Here is a 26,106-nt window from a genome sequence, read left to right on the forward strand (position 1 = left end):
CTTTTATCTTTGCAGACAGAAAAGTTCAAATCTTCATGATTTGTCCTTAAACAACCCCCACTTCCTCATCCTCTTGAACATTTTATGCCTCCATCACTGTCTCTTCAGGCCTTGTGAGTCCTTGAAGTGCAGTGACTAGGCTGGAACATGGTGTGCCAGGTTGCTCACATCACCTCTTCCTAATGATGCCCCATTGTACCTTTTGAATATGGCAAAGAATAAACAAGTCAGAAGTGTGAAAGTGGGGGAGAAATTGAGAAAGCGCAGGGGATCTAGGGGAGAGCAAAATGGACTACAGGAAAAGAAAACATTGACTTTTGCAAAATGCTCTAAGCTGGTTACAAATGCATTCCATAATTCTCTAAACCTTAATTGTAACCACAGTTAAGCTTTCTGGTGTGTTGGAATAAGAAAAAAACTAAAATCCTTCTTTGTATAGGAATAATCCTGCAGTAATTTAGAGCCAAGATCTCTAGTTAGGATGGGCGCAGTGGCTCATGCCTGTAGTCCCAGCACTTTGGGAGGCTGAGGCAGGTGGATTGCTTGAGCTCAAGTAGTTTGAGACCAGCCTGAGCGACACAGCAAAACGCTGTCTGTATAAAAAAAAAAAAGTTAAAAAATTAGATGGGCATGGTGGCACGCACCTGTTGTCCTAGCTACTTGGGGGCACTGAGGCAAGAGAATTGCTTGAACCTGTAAGGTCCAGGCTGCAGTGAGTCATGATCATGCCACTGCACTCCAGCCTGGGTAACAGAGTGAGACCTGTCTCAGAAAATAAAGGAAGAGATCTCCAGTTAGAGTTTGTCTCTTTTGGATACCAACCATGCAAATAGTTTACACAAACCACATTCTTTCTGTAGAATGAGAAAATCTTGAATGCAATTTAGCATAATGAGGTGAATAACTCTAGACTGAGCTTTGCTGCCCAGACAGGACTCTACTTCTGATCTGGTAAGGTCTACCCTTGCACTGAATTCTCTCCTCTTCTCTCCTGACTCAGTGAGAAAAGTTTACATGAATTTACTGAGATCAGTTATAGAAGGAACTGTGTGTCATTGAAAGTCCTGTGCAGAAATTCATATTAAAATATATCATGGTCATCTTTGGGAATGATTCTGCAAAATTCATAAAACAAAGATCTCTGAAACCCTAAGACACAGTGTGCTGGATGCTAAGGGAGTAATAGTGAGCTGAGTGGTCTCTGCCTACACAGTGCTTATAATATATTGAGGAAAGAGATCTCAATCAAATTCAAGTGCATTTATGAGTATGGTAAGGACAACAAAGGAGAGAGACATTAATCTGTAAGAGAATAACCCTGTCAAAGTGATGACTGATTTAAGATCAAAATGGGAAGGTAACATTTTCTCAGTACCTGCAAAGGCACTGAGGTGGGAGGGAGCATGCCAATATAGGGAAATGAAGAAACCCAGTGTGTATGAGCCAAGTTGAACAAAACATGAGAAGAAGCTGGAGAATGAGAGGGACCAGGCCCCAGGTTCTCAAGGAGCAAGAGGAAGCCCTTGGGGCATTTGAAGTGGAGGGATGGCATGATCTTGTGCGTAGTTTTTAAAAGAACCACTCAGGCTACTCTTTTAAGACTATTGTGGGAGGCCAGAGTAGATGCCTATAGACTTATACAGAAGTTAAGGCAGTTGGTAAGAAGATAAACAATGATGGTAACTTACCTCACATGCTTTTTAGATTATAGGCTAGAAGGTGGCCCAAGCCCGTGTACCATCATGGCACAGTGAATACGTTTTCCTTCTGGAACGTGGAAATGAATATTGTGCCACACAGCTTGATTGACACTCCCCAATGACTTTTAATACTTCAGAAGATGAGAAAGGAGTTTTAATTAACCTCTGTTTAGGAACTCAATATACATAATTTTCATTAACATCTTGGTATTTCATCTCCGTGAATGATTTCCAGTGATAAAGCTAGTTGGTTTATCCTTCAGGACTGCTCAGTTCTGAACAGTGGGTCAGTTCTGAACAGTGGGTCTTAAGTACTCTTTGGAATTCTTTGAAGGTTTTTTTTTTCATTTTTGTTGACTACCTCTCTACTCATTTTGCCCCAGAAAAAAAGTAGTCATTTCTCTGATCAGGGAAATCTAAGAAAGGCTTATTTCATTTGGTACATTAAAGAGATGGAAGAAAGTAACTTTACATAAGAATGTAAATGTCAGCTGTCTGGTATATTATGGAATAGATTTCTCAATTTGCTGAAAGGTTAGGAAAATGGACTCTTACATAGGCTTAAAATTTTATAATTTTTTTGGCATTTTAGAATGAAATAAAGAAAATCAGTATCATCCTCATCTCATCACCCAGAAGAAAAAAAAAAAATACTGATACATGGTGAAATATTTTCCTCTCTCATTTTTAAGAAGAATCAGGAATAGATTGTATACATGTTTTTCAAATTCTTTCTACTTAGTGTTATATGATAGTCAATAATATATGTGTATATAAGTAGCAATAAATCATTCCTGAAAACTTGTTTTTTAAGCTTATATAACATTCCATCATATGGATGTACTGATTTTGCTAATTTGTTAAGTCTAAAATAATATTCATTTTCATTTCTTTGACTACTAGGTATAATTAATTTTTCATACACTTACTACCCTTCATACTTCTTCTTTTATTGATTTCCTTTTATGTTAATTATCAAGATTTCTATTTGACTCTCAATATTTTCTTAATTTTTTATCATTAATAGATGTAAAAAATTCTTAATTTGCAAAAAATAACCCCTTTTCATCTTAAAGATAGCAATCTATTTTCTATAATACTTGTTATAAATATTTCCCCAGTTTGATGTTGGTCTTCTAATTTTGTTTAAAGTATTTTTGACAAATGAATAAGCTTTTGTGGCTTGAAGTGTGTTCATTTTTTTCGTTTGTGATTACAGTTTAGTTGTTGATTCAACACATACTTATTGAGTGTTTTGTGTTCAGCACTAAGCGTGACACTAGAGGTAAGACAAAAAACCAGGTACAGGTGGTTTTGCCAGTTAGAGATTACAATTTAATGAGGGGATAGCCAAACAAAACCAGGTCATTATAAAATAGCATATTACAAGCTATGCAAGAGGAAATACAGGTGGGAAGAACTACCTGATCTGGACATGGGGGGTAAAGGAAGGCTTCTGGAAGGAAACAACCTTCTAGCTGAGAATGAAGAAAAATGGCAACATGAATTTAGAGAGAGGAAACAATATGTGTGACAGTGTTGTTCAGTGTCCTAAATGTTAAAGGTCCTGTTTCCCCAGAACATGGAGTGTGTGTGTGTGTGTGTGTGTGTGTGTGTGTGTGTGAAGGAGCAGGGTAGGGTGGTGGTCAAGTGTGAGCAGGAGACCACTGGGAAGGCTGCCGCAGTCCGAGAGAAAGATAATGATGTTGGGCAGAGAATGTGTTGAATAACTCATCACTTTTCACTGGACAAGCAATGCTTCAGTGTATATTAAGTTCTTATTCATAGCATACTGTCTATTCCAGAATAATCTAATTAGTTTTATCGCTATATCAATTCTTGGGTCAGCACCACACTGTTTTGAGTTTAATGAAACATCTAAACTGGTAATGCATGCATCCTCATCACTTTTCATTTTCAGAATTGATTTACCTATTCTTGCCAATGTGTTCTCCCAAATAAACTCTAAAATAATTTCAAAAGTCATAAAAGCATACGTGCATGTATACACATGGGTGTAAATACATGTATATGTGTGTGTGTGTTTCTTCCAACCATTTTTCAGTTTTTTGGAGAATAAGATGTTTTTATTCAAGTTGCTGTCAGTAAATATTTTATATTACATGACTTCTCTATAGACACACACACACACACACACACACACACACACACACACACACACACAAAATCTCCCATTGGTAATTTGATTGGGAATGTGTTAAATCAGAAGAACAGACATTCTTTTTAATATTGAGTCAGCCCATCAAGAAGCATTGAAAGTTTTCCCGCTTATTCAATTATTTTATATTTCTTTTTAAGCCTTTATAGTCTTATTCATATAGGTCCTGCATATTTCTTGATAGGGTATTCCTTTTTCTTTTATAATTTTAGCTTTTCGTTATGAATGGATTTTCCTCCATTATCTCTCTAGTATTACTAGACTACAGGATAAATATCAATGTATGTATATTTACTTTTATCTGATTATTTAGCAGATTATAATTAATTATAAGTGTTTATAGTTAATTATAAAAGTTTATAATCATGGTGTCTTTAAATAATGATAATTGTTCTCTTTCCAATAGTTGCATCTAATTTTTATTTGGTGTGTTACAGCATTGATCGTAACTTCTAATATTAAATAATAATGATAATAGTGAGCATCCTGTCTTAATATCAATTTCAAGAAGAATTCCTCTTACATAACATTTTTTAAAGTGTGTTATGTGGAATCTAATAAAATAAACTTGGGAAATGCTACAAATGAAAATTCTCTCTCCCAGGCATTCTTAATTCATATTAACATATTGAGATCTGCAATAAAGAGATGAGTTCAACCGAGTTTAACCCAGTATTTCTAAAATGTATTTGACTACGGAACTATGGAAGTATTTTTACCTCATTTAGAATTTTACATCAGTTATGACAGTCAAAATTATATTAATTTGATTTTCTTTCTTTTTTCAGAAAAATAATTTTCATACTTTCTTGTCTTTTCCATTTGATCTCTCTTTTGCCATATGGACTATGATTTGGGTTTGCTTTTAATTTTTTTCAATAATTTAGAAGCTCATCACCCTTCTTTTTATTTCTACAAGTGGTTACACTTAAAGTTTCCAAGACATTTCTACCCATATCTTATGATTAGCAAAGTCAAAGATATGACCATACAATTTTCTAATCAACTTCAAAGCAAAATGGTATCTTTGAATAACCCATCAGAGGAAATTTAATCCATTTTTACTTTCTTCCAACCTTTCTTCAGTATTGGTAAAAATAATTTAACATTTTTTATTCAAGTTACTGTCAGTAAATATTTTATATTGCATGACTTCTCTTTTGTGAATTATGTGATCTGTTCAGCAACATAATCCTTTTACAATACATTCCTGAGCAGTTCTATGGTTATCTGGTTTCTGTGTCCATAACTATTGTCTTTTTATACCATAAATTTCTCATTTTTTACTTTTTAAATTTTAATATCTTAAGATCCACCACCTTTTATCCCATTTATCCTTTTAGGGTGTATAGTGTAGGTCATCTACATTTTGAGAAGTGCTTAATTCTGTTTCCTATAGTGTCAGTTTTACCCCTTACTACCTTCAATGGACAAATTAGTATTATTAATTCATTTCTGGCTCCCCTACAACCCCTTTTAATCTAACCTAGCACTCTTTTCCTTCCTTACTTTTATCTCATAATGGCTACCTGTCCTTTTCCACAGTATTTTCTATTTCACTTGAAGATGAGAAACACTTTCCTGACATTGACATTGAGATGATGTTTCAGTTTTCTTGTTAGACAATTTTGTTCACTGTCAAAACTACTTATTTTTCATGATTACTCATCTAGGAATGAAAATCAATCTACTTAAACCCAATATTTGTGAACACTGAGCATATGTAATGTGTTCTTAAACCTGTTCAATATGTACTAGACTGTAAATGTTCTGGCCTACAGCTGGAGGGCAGAATGACATGTCCTGGTTCAATATCGGCCTCTAACAGGAATGCTACTGATGTAGTTTTCTGCACTGAGATAGGATCTTCCCTTCTTCCATTGCCTATTCTCCTGGAGGCAAAATAGAGAACATAAAAAGTCATCATCTTTGGTATGTTCTTCTTTAGGGGCTTTTCTTTCTCCCAACCCAACCCCCATAGTCCTTACTTGCTAGATGTGTGTTCCAGGATTTGGTTCACCACTGCTCAGTCTTCTAACATCTAATTTCATTGTTTTCTGAGATTTTTATACGGATGTAGAAGGGATGCTCTGCTTGTTTGAAATGGTTCTATTTGGCAGAGCGATAGCCAAACAGTTTTTAGGCAAAGAATGAACTGTCTCCTTACTTTCTTTGAAGAAGCCAACAATTTGGTTTTGTTGCCAACAGCAAATAATATATTGGCTAATAATTGTGATTTACAGCGACGTGGGTAATGTTAGTCATAACATGTCTTCCAAGTTTCTGGCTATGGACTAACTGTAGGTCTTGGAGTGTGGTATTATCTAGAATTTTCCTTCTCCCTCCTCCCCAATCTCTTATCTTTTAGCGTAGTTGAAGACTGAACTTCTTCCCAGAAATCTAGCATTTTCTTAAGTCCTTTCCGGTTTTAAGATTTTTATCATTCTACATATTTTTCCTGTGAATCTCGGCTGAATTTCTCATTTAATAAAGTCCAAGTTAGTATGAACAAATAACATGTTTCCCTATTTTACATACATACAGAAATTCAAACATGTACTCTCTGGCAGCCTTTAGCATTTGTAAGTGCTCTCTCACCAAGAAAATCCTTTAACAGATAACCAAGTGTCCTGGGGAAGAAGGTGGCAGGAAACTTGTTATATTTGTGTCACTGTCTTCAAAGGGTGATTAAGTGTATGTCTCCAAAGATGTGGTGTTATCATCTTTGAGTATCACTTGAATTCAAGTCAATATTTATTGAGACCCCATGATGTATCAGGTGCCTTACTAGAAAATTGACACACAGAGATGCATAAGACATGATCTTTTGCAGTGGGTAATTTAAGATCCTTCTTCTGTTGCTAGCATTGTCATGTGTAAGGCTGATGGGTTGAGTCTTTGGAATTTGTGAAGATCCTTCCAGGTTGTTTAAAAAATCTTTTGATTCTCACAAATGTATTTTTTTTTCTATGTCTTAGAATTATGTTCTTTATGGCTACCAGGAAATCCTTTGATTCTGGAATTAGATTGCATTATTCCACTGGGGTAATAGGATTGATAAGGTAGGAGTGTCTTTGAAGAATAACGCTAAATAATCCAAACACTAAGGCTGAATCTTCAGCACAGCTCTTAAGGCATCCTGTAAGTACCCTCTGCTGCTTATTAGAAATCCCAAAGCCCTGCTGCCTTAAGAAAGAGGCCCACTCCCATCCTCATCATAAGATGCAAGACATAGCTAAACATCTCATCTTCTCACTTGAGTATTATATACTCTCAGGCCGGGATACTTTCCAACTCAAGCGTAAGATAATATTACGTTCTGATCTTCGTGTGTGTGTGTGTGTGTGTATGTGTGTGTGTGTGTGAGAGAGAGAGAGAGAGAGAGATGTGTTTTGTTTTGTTTTGTTTTTTGAGACAGAAATTTCGCTGTTGTCACCCAGGCTGGAATACAATGGCATAATATTCTGATCTTTTGAGAGAAAAGTTTCACCGATTAGCCTTTGATATACGCATTCCTTTAAGTACCACGAAAACACTGCCCCATATAACAGTATTTCTAAGAAGCACACGTGTGCCTCCCACGATGAATTTTTCTTGTTACCACCAATAAAAAATAGAGCTGTATTGTTTTTGTTGTTGGGTTTGTTTTGTTTTGTTTTTTGGTGACTACTGTGACCCTCAAAAATTCAATCTGACTTTCTCAATCTTGATTTGCAACACCAAGGATACCAAACAAAGAGAAGGGTTCAATGAGGGAAAGCTCAACTACCTACCCTAAATATTTAGTATAGCAATGCTGAGCTTTTGGTAAAGGCTCAAAATTCTCATGCTTTCCCACTAAATGAAAAGGGGAGCTTTGCTACTAGTAAACCATATTCAAGAAATAAGTCTCATTAATGCTTTGCTTCTTTCCTATGAATTATTGCTCTGTAATGGATGTTTGACAGGTTACTAGCAAAGCTGTGTTCAATGAGCACAGAGACCTATCAGATCTGTATTAACACCTCCAACCACTGGAGTTTCATTAAGTAGGTTTCTCTACCCCTCTACTTCAGAACACAGATGAGAAGAATGGCATTGTATCCAAAGTTCTGGCACAAAGAATGATGTCTGCCTTCCTGTGATGATTTCAAATTCAGGGTAATAACTCCAACCATCTTTCCCTGGCCATGGTAGAAAACTCAAGAAATCTTGGTTCCTTGTCTCTTTTCTTCCATCCAGTTAGTCTTTCTAATTACACACTCAACACAATGTTCTGCTGAGCAAGACACCTGCTGTAGCCACTATCACCCCTGGCATAACCAGATATTTAAAGGTACCTAAAGGAGTTTTGCCATATTTTGCCAAGATCCCAAGTTCCATGGCATAAGAATCCATCCACTTATCTACTGCCTATATAGAAGAGGACAGCTCAGTGTTTCTGAAAGAATTGTTCTCAAACAGGAAAGCATTTGAGGTAACATGTCAACAAGGTGGCCTGGTAATTGGTGTTCCTTTCAGAACCAGATGAAGGAAATAGCCAGCTCAGACATTCTCTTCTCCCCAGTGTCCTATGGGAACAAGATTTACCCAGACACCGCTGACCATGAGAAGTCATCAGGGATTTACAACCTGTCTAAGAACAAGACCAATGATGGGGTCATTTTGCAACATGCCCCCATTTGATTGTCAGAGGAGAGATACTCTATTAACAAAAGAATTTGCACTGGTATTTTCAGGGACACATAAAGTAATTGCCACTTGAACGTTTTTCCAGGCTTTCAAAGAAATGTAAGAATAGCCTAAGGCTAAATTATGTTCATGTCTTTAGTGAGTCATTATATTACTGACAATAAAGTGTATTATTTCTTTACTTTCAGATGCCCCCACATATTTTTTAAAGTAGAAAGGAAACATATTATGGTCACCATTCTTAAGAGACTTAACTAAAAGACACTAATTTAATATCTCAGTTACTTAAAAATAGCTGTTGCTCATCCACTATGTGCCAGGCTGTATACCAGGCACCAATATGAAAAGGTAAGTATTCTCTGCTCTCCCTAAGCACAGTCTAGTGGAGGAGACAAACAAAATGCAGCCACAGCCAGAATGGGGAGCAGTTAATGAACAAGTAGGCAGAGAGTAGGGCGGGGATTATATGAGAGACAGTACAGACGGACTGAGGGTGAGTTGTATATCCCTGATATTTTGGGAAATTGCAAATAGTCTGATGAGCAAAACACAAGGAGAAGTGACAGCAAGCATGGCTGAAAATGTAGGTTGGTGTCAAACTGTAAAAAGCCTTGAATACTGTGCTAAATGTTTTGATCCGTGAATCAGGTAGAGGACTTGACTCAGGTCTCTTGACTCAAAGGTTGTTTTTTCTCTGCTAGATTGCACTTGTCCTTCCAAATGCTAGTGGACACCACACTGAATCTGATCAAAGATCTCTCCATGGAAATATGTAAATTGCCTATAAGAAGCAATTGGTAGGTTCTCTTCTTATCATCTCCATCTTACAGATAAGGAAACTGAAGCATAAAGAACTTGAGTAACTTGTCCAAGGTCACACAGCTAGTTAGGTGATCCCAGACAATGTGGCTGCGGAGTCACTAGCCCAACTACAACACTTAGCCTCTCTTTATCTAGAGGTCTATATGCATTTGTCTGCATTCTACTGATGTTGGTATTGGTGAGTAAAGATTCTCTTCCAGAATAGGTTTGATAAATTGCCAAGTCTGAAACTGAAAAATTAGTATCTATGATAACAGAGGTTTTGGGGTCAAGGAGTGAAAGGAATTCATCCCATCATGTCTCCAAATACTTTTTTCTTTACCAATTTATTGGAATTTGAGACCAGATATCTGGAACCAAGCAGTTTCACCCTGTTAAGGGAAAGAAGGGAAGGGAAGGGAAGGGAAGGGAAGGGAAGGGACCTAAAAGTATTTGCAAAAATATTAAAGGATTTGACTGAAACCTCTGAGATGCTCCAAATATTGCAATTGTGCTTACTATCCAAGTTAATAGTTGTAAATCTAAGAGAGTTATGATGTGCCTGGTAAATATTGGTTGTTTGGTTTTAAGTCTTCATGGAGAAAATGGAAAAGACATTAGCATGTAGGGTGAAATCAGAGCAGGACAGACAGGTCCTGCAAGTGTTTCTTTAGATGCATTGATATTCATAACATCCTAACAGGCCTTAAGGCTGTCTTCTTACTTTACGCTTACCAAAGGGGTAAGATACCATTTTCCTTGGATACACAAATAATAAATGTACTCTCACAACATCACTTGAACGTTGTGGTTTTACAAATATACTATGTTTTAAATAGCTATAGCCCTCAAATCCCTTACTAGACATCAATATTTGTTGGAATTTCAACATCAAAGATTTACTGTTACGGGGGAGGAGGAGGAGTTACTCCAAAGGCTAGAACTAGTGCATATACCGTACTAAAAACTCGCATGCATTATTGCTTCTAATCTTCATAATTTTGAGTACTATCTTTATTGTCACCATGTAATGAAGAAGCTGGGGTTCAGGGGCCTTACGTGACTTGCCCAAAGTTACACAGCCTGGTAGAAACAGAATTTGCCACAGAACTTGTGTGTTAAGCCAAAGAATTTGCTAGTACCATACAATTAAAAATTGGAAGGAAAAAGTAGAGCCTTATGAATAGAGTCCTGAGCAAGAAGGATGAACAATCTGAAGATGAAGTACTCCTCAAAGGAAAGATCTGGGTTTGAATTCTAACCTTGCCTCTGTTCATCTGTGTGATCTTGGGAAAATTTGTTAACTCTTTAAACTGTTGGATATTTATAAAATGGGACTGGTGCTATTTGGCCTGACATCTTACAGAGGAAGATTTAGTCAGGCCAGGCATATATAGGGTCTCTCTGACCTGGAAAGCCCTATATAAAGACATGGTACCATTCTTAGTGTCAGCATTGAAACATCCCTAGTGTATTGACACCTCATATCAATACCCAGAAACCCTAGGCTCTTCCTTCAATCCCATACTCCTTCCTCAGCTGCCAAGCACCTTGGTTAAGAAAAGCCTTGTTCTTGGGGAGTACAGCCATAAAAGTATCTCTGTTTCCTTGCAGTTTCACATTAAGTGAAATTAGAGTGCCCTTCACAAAGAATAGGTATTTTGAAAGCCCTCCCACTGGCTGCTTGGCAAAGCAATTGTCAGTCAACAAACCAGGTAGATCGAGTCTCTGCCCTCAGAGTTTTTGTATTCTGAGAATGACTAGCAACCTTCTCTCATCCTAGAGCAAACAGGGCTTTCAGAGGGCAGGTTCTGGGGCAGTGTGTAGCCAAGATAGAATTGATTTGCTTTTGTGTCCAAAGTCATGAGTATCAGGAGAGCTGCCATTTATCAACTACCTCTTTGATACTTGGTGTTTAGGACAGGCATGTTAACTATATTATTTCTAAACCACATGATAAGTCTGTGAAGTATTTTCATCCCTGGTTTACAAAGGAAGAAATGAGGCTCTGCGAGACATGCCAGAAAGAACATGCTCTCCAGAACCAGCTGGTTACAATGTGAGACTTTGTCCAGCACTACCCCTTCTTTCTTGACAATCATCAGAGTCACCCCAGGCTTGGAGGACTGTGCTGGCAAAAAAGAAATCTTGTATTTTCTAAAACTTACACCCACACTTTGGAGGGGACAAGACTGAGATCAACCCCAGTTCCTACTGTTTTCTTTATGACAGTTTATCAGAGCATTTTTTTCCTTATATTCATTCAGTCCTGAGTTTCTATTTAGTTGTGATAATAGATACATTTTTTGAATTTTTGATACCTTGGGGTACAAATTTGGAATCTATTGAGGATAAGGGAGTAACAAAATGTTATGGAAATTGAAATATACAAATTATTTTCTCTCTCCTCTACAGATTTATAATCACTGTATCTGGGCTATCAAGTAGGTTATGTGGTTACTGTAGTACTCATTTAATAATCAGATTTTATTTAGAGAACTATAAAAGGTACAACGTAAGGGGGAAATATATTTTAGGTGATGTTTTTTTTTCAATTTCCAATTTTTAAAGAAAGATGTGTTTTTTAAAACTTTTAAAGAATTTCTCCTACATTTCACTCCCTTTAAGGCAAATTGATAGCTGTGAAAATGGTACCTTGAAAACATTTCTGTCATAATCATAGGAGAGAGTGAGAATTATTAATATTCTTAGCCATGTAGCATCATAAAGTAGATCACAGCTGTTTCTTTCAGAAAAATGGCATTTGTTTTTCTATCAGACGTATTGTCTGTCTCACCATCTAACCGCTTCCACATCTGGAATATCTTAACTGAAAATGTCCACAGCATTACACAGCCTGCCTCAGGGGGAGAAAAGAACTAGGGCCTGCATCGAATTCTGTCTCTCACTCAGCTGATCTGCATTCCTCCTACAGCATTTCCTTATGCTTAAGAAGAGCTCCTAGATTTGGGAACTGCATGAGCCTCTGTAACCTTCTGACGAGGGTGAGAAGCTCAGAACTGCATTTCTGTGCATTTTTCTCTTGTCTTTCCTGCTTTGGAGGAGAAGCCCTGCAACAGCTTCCTGCCAAGGGACCCTGCTTTCTCAGCAGCCAGATCCGGAGAGCCAGAAATCCATCTTCAGCTCCTTTGAACTTGGCGGTTGTTAATCATGCTGTGGTTTTGCTGTGGTTGTGCTGTGGTTGTCCTTTAAGAGCAAAGGCTTCACGGAGAGCAAATCAGCTGCCTGTGGGGAGAGTTTCAGCTTCTCATTGTAGGCAGATCATCTGCTAACAGCTTACTGAGAGAGAGTTGAGGACATGTGGCTGAAACACTGTCAGAGCTGCTGTGAACACAGTCCAAGGGAGCAATTTTATGACCCAAACCAGGCAGACACTAAGTGCTTACTAGTGGTGAAAAAGGAGCAGAGAGAAAAAGAGAGAACAAAGACCAAGTGGTGGAAACCAAAACAAAAAATATATATTTATTTCAGCAGCCACATATTTTTCTGTTTGGAAGATTGGTATTTCCTACTTAACCAGAAACTGCAACACATAATATCAAATAAGATTAAATGTCTGGTTTGCTAAATAGCAGAGCAAAGAAACTAAGGTCAGGAATTCAGACTCTTACATCTGAGGAAAGAGAGAGACAAAGAGAAGATATTGGAAATGCCAATATCCATTCAATGAAATAAAAAGAGACTACTGTAGGCATCCTCAGAAGCTTGTCTTGTGTCCAGTGCCATGGGAACCACAGAAGGCGCTCAGCTTTGCAGCTTCACTCAGAACTGGGGGAATGCCTATAATAAGGGCACGTTATTATAAAGTGCTCCATTTGTTTACTTTGGCAAGTGGAAGATGACTTTACTAAGCGATACTGTGCTGGGGCTCAGGGCCAGCACTGCTGGAGTAGGAAAAGGGAGCCTTCCTGGGGCAAGGCTTCTCAGTCTTCCTGCCATCAGCATTGCAGCCAGAGCAGCCCTGAGATGTCAACAAAAGGATGCTGAACTGTGTCAGCAGTGTTAGCAAGTGGCTGAAGTAGAACGGAGCTGCCCAGGATGCTGCCCTGTCACTGGGGAATCTGAGGGAGGCTGAAAGATATTATAAAAGGGATTGAAGGGTTGGGCTGGCAGGAGGAATGGTGCCATCGGCATCCATGCCACAATACTCCAGGATGGCCCTGCCTTTGTCAGGGCAGCCATCAGAGGTGGTTTTCCCTCTAACCTGGATAGGCATCACTCCTTGGGCTTGCCAGTCTCACCTCTCCTCGTGCCATTGCATGTCCAAGACATGCCCTCAGGGGATGGTGCTGATCCAGGGTGGCACACCCAAGTGGGGAGAAAACCCTGAACCTCATCCTCTCAGAGATCTGCTGCAGTCAGCTACTGCACTGAGGTACATGCTCTGAGCAGCAGTTGCGGGTGCGGGAGGCTTCCTTGTGGAGTGGGTCTCAGCCACAGCCTGAGGGTCCTCTCTTGGGGATGCTACCAGTTAATTGGGTCATCTTCAGCCTCCACCCAAACTTAGGCCTGTAGGTCCATCAATGACTACATCAGCCTCAAGGACTGAACAGGTGGGAGGAAGGACTAGTGTGAGCAAGGGAAGCAGCTGAGCTGAGGAGTGCTGGCACCTGTGCAAACCCAGCAAGAAGGACACCTGGCTGAGTCTCAGTCATTCACCTGAGCACCAGTCGGGGGTCACTCCTAGATCTGAGCAATGAGGGAAACCTCTGAGGGGGAACCCTGCACTTGGGTAGGCCTAGGGGAGCAGCCAGAAGGAAAGGGGTTGACCCTGTAGTTGATTAAGGTTCAGAGAAAGAAAAACAAAAACAGAAAACGATCATAGTTTCAGATGCTCCCAATGAGACTGTCCCCAAAATCCTATAACCAAGCACATGGGTGGAGCTGGCCTCACTTTCCCATTCTCCCACTTGTAACTTTTGATTCCACATCATGGATAAGGTCCTCGGCAAACTGGATTAAACCTTGGATTTAAAAATAAAATAAAATGAAAAACAGTTGGGGACAGGAGAAAGTGGTTTCCAAGAACCTACACCTCTCTACCCCGAAATGGACTGAATATTGTGCTCCCCTCAAAATTCACATGTTGAAATCCTAACCCCCAATATAATGGAGCCTTTGGGAGGCTTCATGAATGAGATTAGTGCGCTTACAAAAGGGGTCCCAGGGCTCTCTCACTTTTTCCCACCATGTGAGGTTATAACAGGAAGTCAGCAGTGTGTAACCCAGAAAAGAGCCCTAACCAGAACCTGACCATACTGGCAACCTGATCTCAGACACCCAGCCTCCAGAACTGTGAGAAATTAAGTTATGTGGTTTATAAGCCACCCAGTCTAAAGCACTTTATTATAGCAGCCTGAACTGATTAAGACACTCCTGAGAACTGTTCCTTCGGGGAAGGTCCTGATTAGCTTTCACCTAGCCCAGTTTGCAAACACACTGGATTGTCCTGCCCATGGCAATCTTCATGTAGCAGCCTGAGAGACAGAGGAGGGGTGATTCCAGCAGGAGCAATCTTCCCGAGGAGGCAGTTCCTACTAGCTAAGTTTCTTGTCCTGCTTTTGCTCACTGAAGGTCCAAGCCTATCCCCTGACCTGTATTCATTTTCCTCCTAATCCCCTGGCTGATGGAGTCAGGCTTTGGAGAATTCCTTTAAGAGTCTCAGTTGGCCTTATGGATCCCAAAACACACCTGCTCTCCTAGAAGCCCCTTCTCTATTGATGTCCAGATTCTGAGCAGGCCGACAGTGCATGCATGAGAACCTTTCATAAAATAGGACTATTTTTTATTCCCTTTGCTTTTTCTTTGTGTTATTTCCCTTCTTCACTCCCTTTCCTTTTACCTTACCATACACATTTGTCACCTCCTTGCCTGGAAAGCCTAATGTCACCTCCCTGCCTTTTCACAGCCTACAGGATTGAGTCCAAACTTGCCAGCTTGGCCTTTCATGGAATGCAGGTTTAGTACAGGGCTGCTAAACACAGTTTCAGAATGAACCATTTTCCTGGCCTTTATCATTGCCAGTATTTCTCTTTATTTTATTTTATTTTATTTTATTTTATTTTATTTTATTTTATTTTAGGAGAGTCGATATTTGATAAGAATTGATGGACTGCTTTTCATGGAAACTTGAGAATTCACATTTTTACTCAAAATCATTTTCCCTTTTTTGCTTAGAGCGTGTTAAAGACTGAGGTCCTCTCTCTGTCCCTTCTACTCCCAGCCAAATCCAGTAGACACATGTGAGCAAGTTGTCACCTGACCCGAAGCTCCAGCCCCTGGAACGAACTGAAACAAAATGTATCCTTGCATTTTCCAGCAAGGAATTGCCTTGCCTACACAAATATTCTGTTCTTTAATACGCAGATCAATTATTAACAGTAGGCTGTACCTTTCACCAGGTTGTAAAAGGATGACTGCATAGAGCCACAGCATTCTCCTTGTCAGTGTAGGAAATGCAGAGGAGGATGTTACCTCTGGCACTTGCCTGTAAGACACCTAACAAAGATGAGGAAGGCTGCAGCCTGAAGCGTGGGTGAGGTGTCCAACCGCCCAAAGGCGACAGGTGAGACACTCAGGTCCCCTTCCTCTTTTCGCTGTGAGTTCTGATTCTCTCCTTTCAATCTTTCTCATCGTGATTGGGAATGGCAGGGGTGGGGTGTATTTGGGGTATCAATGGTGGTAAAAAGGGTCTTATGGGTAGGGCCATGTTGAATAAGAGATGAGCACGGAGACAGCGTGTTAACTTAAAAGGCCAACACCGAAGCTCATTTGAGGCTGTAGGAGCTCCAGGGAGACAGTGCTGTTCAGGCATGGGATCGAAGATCAGGAGGGCAGCTCAATAACACACTGGCCCAGTCACATGACAGACCAGTCCTTGGAGTGAACTGAGGGACAAGGAGGCTGCTTTGGCATGGAGCTGAGAACGTCTCTAGATCACACTGGAAGGCAGAGAGAGGCCAGACAGGGAACTCTGAAGAGCTGCCACAGCCTGTGCCAGGGTGACATCAGGGTGAGTTGAGATTGTTTTTTATTTAAACAAACTTCATTTTTTGCAGCAGTCTTAGGCTTACAGAAAAATTGAACAGAAAGTACAGACAGTTCCCATATACCCGTTTTCCCCCACAGTTTCTTCTATTAATAACATCTTATGTTTGTGTGGTATGTTTATCATGATGAACCAATGTTGATACACCATTATTAACTAACAAGTCCAGAGTTTACATTAGGTTTTACTTTTGGGGTCGTACGGTTCTATGCGTTTTAACAAATGTATGACATGTATCTATCATTACAGTATCATACAGAATAGTTTCACTTCCCTAAAAAATAACCCTCCCTTCCTTCCTGCAAATCCCTGACAACTGCTGATCTTTTTACTGTCTCTATACTTGTGCCTTTTCCGAAATGTCATCTAGTTGGAATCATGCAGAATGTAGTCTTTTCTGACTGCTTCTTTCACTTAATATACTTTTAAGTTTCCTCCGTGTCTTTCCAGGGCTTGGTAGCTTCTCTCCATTTTAGCACTGAGTAATAATCCATTGTATGGATGTACTGTAGTGTGTTTATCCATTTGGGCAGACTTTCCAGCAAGATAGAAGGCAGAAACAATGGAAAGGGTGGATGAAGGGAAAACTGCAAGGAACACAGGACAAGATAGAAGCAAGAGGAGGAAGGTTTTGGAGAAGTGGAAAAACAAGCTAGAGAGATGGGCACAGAGGCCTAACCTGGGGTAAGGCAGGGCCTTGTAACCCATGTTCAGTGAGAGAGGCAGCCCCTCACTGACCTGCACCAGGCCTTTCCTGATTTTATAGACAGAGTGTCATGAGGTCATGAGGGCGGGAACCATGTCACCTTCATCCTGAGAGCCCAGCACTTTGTAGGCATCTAATAAATATTTATTACACCAATGAAACCTTCAAAGTCTCTTCTAAAAAAGCAGGTTTTCCCAGACACCAGTAGACAAATGGCCTAGCAGTCCCTGATCCACTCATCTCGGGTAGGTGTGAGCTGGTTTCTTATTTGAACCCTCCACGCCACAGGGCAGCATCAAGCTTGCCTGACACACACCTCCTGAGCCAGGAATGTACCACTTTGCCACCAGCTCCACTTGGCTTGGGAGATGCTCCATGGACAGAACCAGAGCCCTGCTGCAGGGAAGCAGAAAAACAAAGGAGATGCATGCCAACCTAACATGCCAGATAAAAAACTCATTCTTGCCTCAGAGTAAGAATCCAGCTCTCCACGTCTTCATCTTTCAACCCAATCACAAGGCATCAGGATTAGCCCATCTGACCTCTATGGAACAAGAAGAGCAAGCAGGTGACTTGGGTGTTAAGAAATCGCTGTGAGAGGAAGATGAGGCATCTGGGCCCTCCAGATGTTCACCTTTGGGAGGAGAGAACATCTGTGCAACAATAGCAGTAGCTCCCATTTACTGATGTGAGAACCCGGCCTGAGGGGTGCAGCTAGCAATCTGGATGGTAGACGGTAGCTCTCCAGAGGGTCTGACAATTCACCTAAAGATTGCAGGACCAATAGGAACCTGCTAGTCAGAATTTACTAGCTCAGTGGTGCCGTCCAAGCAAGAGAACTTATCAGCCAGACCTATGTCTTGGTGCAACATCACTGCTTAAAATCAAGTCCTCCCAAGGCATGGTGTCCATTTTACTTTCTCTGGGTGACATGAAGAGAGAGAATGAACCCAGTAAGATGATGGAATGCTTTGCTTTGGATCTGTTCATATCCTACCCATGTTTGTGCTCACATGAGTTACACAGTCAGTACAAGGGTAGAGAGCTCTTGAGAATTTCTTGCCTAAGGGAAAGAACTGGGGGCTGCTTTGCTCAAAGGCATTTTTCAATGTGGGGCTTATCTAGAGACATACATCTTGCTCCTTCTCCCCACTGCTGTTGCATAACTAGGGGAGTTGAGGGTCACTGTAGACAGACACAGATGGTAGAGATGGGGGCAGTGGTTGGGCAAGGAATAGCTGCCTTGCCACTTCGAAGTCTCCTAAATGGCATCTCTGAAGGAGAAGGATATGTCCATGGTGAGAAGAGCCCATGGTGATTCTGTTGCTCCTAATGTGCCAGGCTCAGACTCTTCAAACCACAAGAAGTGGCCCAACGAGTTCTACGCAACTACAAGTGCAAGCAGGAAAAAACCACACTCAAATCTCAGCACAGCATCAGCCTTGGACATAGCTGGCCTTTACTAATGCAACAGCATCCGGCTGCTTCTGCTGTATCTGGATGTCTTCAGGGCAGTTCTTGTACACAGAGACCCCCACATAGAAGCAGAGCTCCTACCATTAAGCTCTCCATATCCAAAACTTTCTATATGAAAGATACAGCATCTGTGTCTCACAAGAATCTGTTTTCTGAGGGCATCTGCTATTTGAGAGCTAACCAAAACAGAATTCCCACCTTATCTTCTTGCTCATTTACACTCATTTCATACATGGAAGGGACTGATCCTGAATATTCAGGGCAATGTCCAGCATTTGGTAGTAGTGGAGAGAAAGAGAAGAGAAAATTCTGGACTGTGTTCTTCTGTCTGGGAATGTGACTCTCACCTCCCAAATCCTTTCCTCCTTCTGTTCACACTTTTTCTCCCTGACTTTCCAGAACCTTTTTAGGCTTAGTTCCTTTTATCTTACCGTACATGCTTTCTTTCTACCCACCCTGGTGGGTACTTCTCAGCCACAGATATTGGAGCACATTTAAATACGCTGGAGTCCTTAGAGAATTAAGAGGTGGGGAGAGAGGAGGACACAGAGCTGAGGATGGCATGCAGAGGTTGCCATTAGCTCATTCACAAGGACCCTTGAATTTCTAGGGACATTAAAGAACAGATGCTCATGACAGAGCATAGAACCATGCCCTAATTGTTTGTAATGTTGAACTGTGTGTCGTTTGTTCACTCATGTATTCTCTCAACATTGGAATTGAGCACCAATTATATAACAGAGTAGGACTTGACAATACAAAGATGAATGAAACACAGTCCTTGTCCCCAAGAAGTATGTGGGCACTACAGGCACACGGACCAATGATGGTCATGTCAAACATGATGAAGCCCATGGTCCTGAGGGACATTTGAACCATAGGCCTGCATGAGAGGGCCTGGAACCCTACTGGGCTGATCTAGGAAGAATTCCTCTGGACTTGATGCCTGAACTTGAAGGTAGAGATGGAAGGAGAAGGGCTCTGGGTAGCATGTTCCTGGCAGAAGAAGCCCACTGCAAGAGCAAAGGCACTGAGGAAGCCAGTGGAAAACTGGGATTCAACTAGCTGAAATCCTAAGGGTGCAGCCTAGGGGGAAGTGAGACCTGGGGTGGGGGGCAGAGCCAAGTCTCTGTATCCAAACCTTTCTATATGAAAGATACAGTGTCTGTGTCTCACAAGAATCTGTTTTCTTGGGGTGCCTGTTATTTGAGTGCTAACCAGAACAGAATTTCTAAAGATGGACTTTGAGGCCAGGTAACAAAGCTGAGGCTAAGAAGAACTATGGAAGGTCTGTCGGCAGGAGAGATGTATGATTAAATCTGCATTGGCAGAAGGAAAGTACTGGCTGAAATGTGCAGAGCAGTTTGGAGGGGACAAGATAGATGACATGGAGAACACTTAGGACGCTGTTACAATAAAATAGGCTAGAAATGATGTTCCTCAGAAGTCTCTTTCTCCCTGTACACCTGGCCACCTCAGACTTCCTGTTCAAGGGGAAGGCAGGCTGGTGAGAGAGGCTTCTTGAAAATAACGCATCTGTTAATTGGATCATTTCTGTGTGGTCAATGTCTGTAGGAGCTTTGTTTTGGTCATCGTGGTGTAAAATCCCCATTATGTAAATATTTCCTCCTGATGAAAGCTCACTGTGTGTCTGAAACCCTACCAGCTTCCTTACAGTATTTGCTCATCACCAGGTTCAAGGACCTGGCTGTGTGGCTCCTCCCCAGAGCCTCTGTTGGAAAGAAGATTCCTCTTTGGTTATAAGTAGATACACAGTGGTCAAGATGCTCTAGCACAGTGCAGCAGAATAAGATGGGCTCACTAGGGAAAGATCATTGACTCCTACAGAGTACACTTATTCTTTTCTGATTATGATAGGATTATGTTCAAATTAAAATTATTTCAAAGAAAAGCAACTGATTATTTAGGCCAAAGCAGCACATCTTTTTTTTTTTTTTTTTTTTTTTTTTTTTTTTTTTTTAATGAGGCAAAGTCTCGCTCTGTTACCCAGGCTGGAGTGCAGTGGCACAATCTCACAATCTCGGCTAACTGCAACTTCTGCCTCCCCTGTTCTAGCGATTCTCCTGCCTCAGCCTCCCGAGTAGCGAGGATTCCAGGCACCCACCACTATGCCCAGCTAATTTTTGTAGTTTTAGTAGAGACAGCGTTTTGCCATGTTGGCCAGGCTGGTCTTGAACTCTTGACCTCAAGCGATGCACTCGCATCAGCCTTCCAAAGTGCTGGGATTACAGGCGTGAGCCACCGTACCCAGCCAGAATTATTTTTGGTAATGTAGTTAAGAGGGCACATTCTGGAGCAAACTGCCTGCCAAGTGTTAGCTGTGGGGCATTGGGGAAGAACTTAATCTCTTTGTGCCTCGGTTTCCACATGTAAAATGGGATAATTATATTGTCCCCCCATACTAGTTTGCTGGGGGTGCCATAACAAAGTACCACAACTGGGTGGCGGAAACAACAGAAATGCATTGTCTCACAGTACCTGAAGCCAGAAATCTGAAAGCATGGTGTCCGTTAGCCTGGTTGGATCTCTTCTGGGACTGTGAGGAAGAATCTGTGCCATGCCTGTCTGCTGGCTTCTGGTGCTGTGCTGCTCATCCTTAGTGTTACCTGGCTTGCAGAAGCACCGTCGACCTCTGCCTTCATCGTCATGTGGTACTGCCCCTGCATGCATGTATCTATGTCCAAATTTCCCCTTTTTATAAGAACGCCAATCATATTGCATTAGGGCTCACCCTCATAATCTCATCTCAACTAATTATATCTGCAATGACCCTATTTCCAAAAAACATCACATTCTGAGGTCCTGGGTGGTGGGACTTCAACATATGAATTTGGGGTGGGAGGGCGCAATTCAACCCAAACATTACCTAATAAAGTTTTCAATAATAAGTAAATGAGTTAACTCCTGGAAAGCATTTAAAACAGTGTCTGACATTCAGAACGCTCTCAGTAAATGTTAGATTATGCTGGGTATAAATAAAAAGCTCCTAGGATAGCGGACGGCATTGCGATTCCACTGGTTTGTATTAGTGTGGACTTGCCAGTTATTTACATCTTGTGTCTTTTTTGGTTGGTCAGGGCTTAAGCCATACCAGGAAAATATTTTGAATAATACTCCTGGCTAAAAGGTGCAAGATGAGAAGGAGTAGATACTGTGGGTTCTGATTTTTCTTCCCTGTTCTCCAAGCTGTGTACACAGAACCATGCAAGTTGCCCCAACCGGGGAAAAACAACTGCCATTTCTTTTAAAGGGGGAACCAATGAAGGTCTTGTCCTGATGAGCCCACAAAAGCAAACTTCTCCATGTCTGTCGCTCACTCAGTGTGCTGAAGCAGAGCCTCCATGCTGAACTTTGGAGACAAAGCTTGTTAGAGAATGTGCAACCTGGGCTGATCCCAGGCTGCCCAAGGAGCAGCTGATGAGTGGAAAAGTGTTTGCTCACCTTAGAATCGGTCCTTTAAAAAATAAATAAGGTATGTTGATCTTTCATGTGAAGATTAAACGAATCAGATGGCCCAAAATGAATTCCAGGTAAAGAGGAATAAAATATCAGAAGGCAAACTGCTGAAATTAGCAAGAGCTGAGCTCGAAGAGCCCGACTTTCCAGGCATGACTAGTTTCTTCCTAGCAAGTTCCTGACGGAGCTGGGTGGCTGCCCCAGGTGACTGCAGGAGCAGGAGATTAAGGAGACAGCACCTGCCTGACAAAAACGGTTGCTGACACAATAGGCCAAAGTCAAATTGAGCTGCCAACGGAAATATTGGGGATATACAGTAACAGTTGAGAGAGAGACCAGAAGGATTTGTGTCCACAGAGAGGTTTTGATAGGGCTGACTTTGCTGCTGACCGACTCACCTCAGAAGCATGGACTACAAAGCCAAGGCAATGGGGCTCTCTCCCTCTTGCCCCTTGAATTCCTGCGTCTTATCTCACTGGGTAGACAGGGAGGCTCCTGGGCTCCAGCAGGAAAACCCTGCACTGGGAAGCAGGATGTCTACTCTGATCCTGCTGCCCCAAAGCTGTGTGGCTTTAGACAAGTGGTTTGACCTTTCTGGGCTCAGTTTCTTTGATTTTCACTACTATTTGAAGGGCTTGGGGTCATGCAAATCATGAACTCTTCACACTGAGAGGAATCTTCGTAATCCATTTTGTAGATAAGGAACCTAAGGCTGAAGGGGTCAGGGGCCTGCACCTAGCCAAAGAGCCAAATGAGGGTCAAGGAACCTAGAACTCCGGCATCTCGACTCCCACCTGGGACACATTTTATCAGTAATAGTGAGGTCTCATCTGTTGATAGTGTTAGAATGCTCACATTTACTCCCCATAACAATCTTTTTTTTTTTTTTTTTTTTTTTTTTTTTTTTTTTTTTTTTTAAGACGAAGTTTCTCTCTGTCACCCAGGCTGGAGTGCAGTGGCGTGATCTCAGCTCACCACAACCTCTGCCTCCCGGGTTCAAGTTACTCTTCAGCCTCAGCCTCCCTAGTAATCGGGATTACAGCATGCACCATGACGCCTGTTAATTTTTGTATTTTTAGTAAAGATGGGGTTTCACCATGTTGGCCAGGCTGGTCTCAAACTCCTGACCTTAAGTGGTCCACCTGCCTCAGCCTCCCAAAGTGCTGGGATCACAGTTGTAAGCCAATATGCCTGGCCAGCACCCTTCTGAAGTAGGCACTCTTATACCCATTTTACTGATCAGGAGACCAGCTTGCCCAGGATCCTGCAGCTACTGAATAGAGGGCCCGGGACTTTGCTGGTTCGGTGCGCTTCCTGGTACACACCAGCTGCCTCCAATCTCCCTTTGATATTCCTAGCCACATGCCACCACGGGTGCTCTAGTGTAGGCTGGCACCAACTCCACCCAGCAAGAGCCAGGATCTGCCTCCTGAGGGCAGGCAGTTCTATCACACAGCAGGGTGCAGAAGAATAGTATTCATCTTCCCAGTGTAACCACTTGTAACTACTTTTCAGTGAATCAAATAGATTTTTAAGCAAGAACATTGTAAAAATCTGCTTAATCAAGGGTGGAGAAAAATGAGTTAGCCAGGGCCACCCTAACGCAGGTGGGGTGGTGGCTGCCTCTGCTCCACAATGAGGTATTTACACTTGCTCCCCACCTTCTCCTTTGCCCCATTCTCTTTTAGTTAAAGGGCCAGGTGCACCAGAACACAGGTGCCCTGAGTAGCACCAGCACCTCCTCAGGGTCATAGGGAAGAACCATTTCCTCTGGGTAAACTGAGGCCTTAATAAGGCATAAATGCCTTCTCTGGGTGAAGAAGATATGCCCTATAAGATCTCTCCAGTGTGAATCTAGAATAAGTTGTAGTCTAGATGGCTTGGCATCACTAGCCAGTGTAACAGAAAGTCTTGATGAACATCAGGTCAGCGTCACCCTGAGGGAGAACCTGGAGGAGAGGGAATGTGTGCTTGTTACAACAGCACACCCAATAGAAATGCATGTAAGCTACAAATCTAACTTTATATTTTCTAGCAAAAAAAAAAAAAAAAAATTAAAGAAACCAGTGTAATTAATTTTAATAATAGATCTTATTTGTTTCAATATATCCCAAATATTGTCATATCAATGTGTGATAATATAGTTATTAGTGAGATATTTTCCATTCCCTTTTTCATACAAAGTCTTTGATACTCAGTATGTATTTCACTCTGACAGTGCAATGGATCCCGTGCCCAGTGTGCACCTAAAGGCTGTAGATCCGTATATGGCGATTGTCTCCTAGATAGATAATCCCAGCAAGGCTCAGTGGGTGTTTTGAGGTCCACGGTCTCTGAGGTCTCGTTCCACCCTGACATTCAGTGAATCAGACAACACTAATATGGTTGGGAACACTTTTATCTTGTTCCCCATAGTCCGAATAGACAGAGACGCCACAGAATACAATCACGACTCTCTCCCTCCTACAGACTCCCTCCCCACAAGCAATCAATGGGCTGATCTCAGACAAAGACTCCTGGTCAAGGCTGGTGAAACCTGCTCTATTTCCTAGTAGGCCTCCACCTGTAATTCTCAGCAGTGTGTGTGTATAGCTAGAATTCCTGCCTTCTACTAATGTGACTGTTCCTGCTCAGCGATCTAGAGTTAATTATTAGCAAATTCACAGGGAGCCAGAGCTAGGTCTCGCTGTAAGGCTCCTGTGTTTTTTAGAAGTATGTTGCTGTGGGGATTTTATCCCCATTGGGTTCCTCCTCAGGACCCAAGACAAATAGATACACAAACCCTGGGCCCATAATTTTAGTTAGAAAAGACCCAACCCTAGAACCTCAGGGAACTCATTTGGAAGCTTTTTTTAGGAAAGTTACCTTTCCTATTTGACATCTCAGTCAAACAGGTGTTTGGGGAAAATAAAAGCATACTACTTTAGAAGGAACTGGGGTCATCTGGCCAGACTTGTGGAGTATTTAAAGAGAATTTCATTCCTTGTGTAAAATAGCTCTAAATAATAGTAAGCTCTTGGGAGACTTGATCTACTAGCTACATATACCCACTATGAAATTAACACATTCTTGAATTTAGATGGAAGAATATGGAGATTGGTCCCTCTCAATGTATGAATGAAGCATCAGAAATGAAGAGAAGGGCCAAGTCTAGAGAGCAAGACTAGAGACTCATAGGTCAGTGGGATTCCTGCCCAAGGAGAGCTGAAAGCCAAAGGATGCTTCACAGTGTCCTACAAGTTGTTTTTTAAAGTCCTTCCAGAAGTTGAAATTGTGTTTATGCAAAACAAAACTTTCTTTTGTTACTATAATCTAGAGGTAGATTTTGGCTTAAGCCATGCCAAAATATTATCATTCTAAACCAATAACACCTACAGTTGTTGAGCATTTACTCTATGTATGGCACTATGCTAAACTTGACTACCCCCTTTCCTCACATGTAACAGTCAGGTGACTTCACAGCTGCCTTGTGGATACTTGTGTTATCTGGAAGATTGCATACACACATGTGAAATGCTTAGAACTCTACCACCCCATCTTACCTATAGCTTTGGTGAGTCCCTGCTTCAGCCAAGTAGAATCTTGTGAGGAGGGGAAGAGGATAAGAAACAACCATTCCCTGTGAGGAGGGGAAGAGGATGAGAAACAAGCAGAGTTGACTTTACAGGTAGACACAATAGGCAAGGATCCATGTGGTGCAATGGATCCCATGCCCATGCCGATTCAGTCATTCTAGTCCAGTAGGATTGTCTGGTTATTTTGTTTTGTTTTGTTTTATAAGACGGAGTCTCGATCTGTTGCTAAGGCTGGAGTACAGTGGCACAATCTCGGCTCACTGCTGCAACCTCTTCCTCCTAGGTTCAAGCAATTCCCCTGCCTCAGCCTACTGAGTAGCTGGGACTACAGGCACACGCCACCACACCCGGCTAATTTTTTGTATTTTAGTGGAGACAGGGTTTCACTGTGTTGACCAGGCTGGTCTCGAACTCCTGAGCTCAGGCAATCCTCCCACCTTGGCCTCCCAAAG

The 26,106-nt window shown here is 41.5% G+C and overlaps 1 protein-coding gene across 2 annotated transcripts in view; it reads left to right on the forward strand.

The window, feature by feature from the left end:
- Positions 1-26,106, forward strand: part of PRLR (prolactin receptor) — a 167,098-nt gene that overhangs the window by 18,894 nt on the left and 122,098 nt on the right. The window contains exon 1 of one of the 2 annotated variants that reach the window (XM_017894521.1): positions 16,197-16,384. The exons of the other annotated variant lie outside the window; for it this stretch is intronic. The gene's annotated coding sequence lies outside the window, so the exon portion shown is untranslated. Of the gene's footprint in view, positions 1-16,196; positions 16,385-26,106 lie in introns of those variants that run through there. 2 annotated transcript variants of the gene reach the window in all.

Source organism: Rhinopithecus bieti, unplaced genomic scaffold, assembly GCF_001698545.2.
Source record: "Rhinopithecus bieti isolate Rb0 unplaced genomic scaffold, ASM169854v2 scaffold_25530, whole genome shotgun sequence".
Classification (NCBI taxonomy): domain Eukaryota; kingdom Metazoa; phylum Chordata; class Mammalia; order Primates; family Cercopithecidae; genus Rhinopithecus; species Rhinopithecus bieti.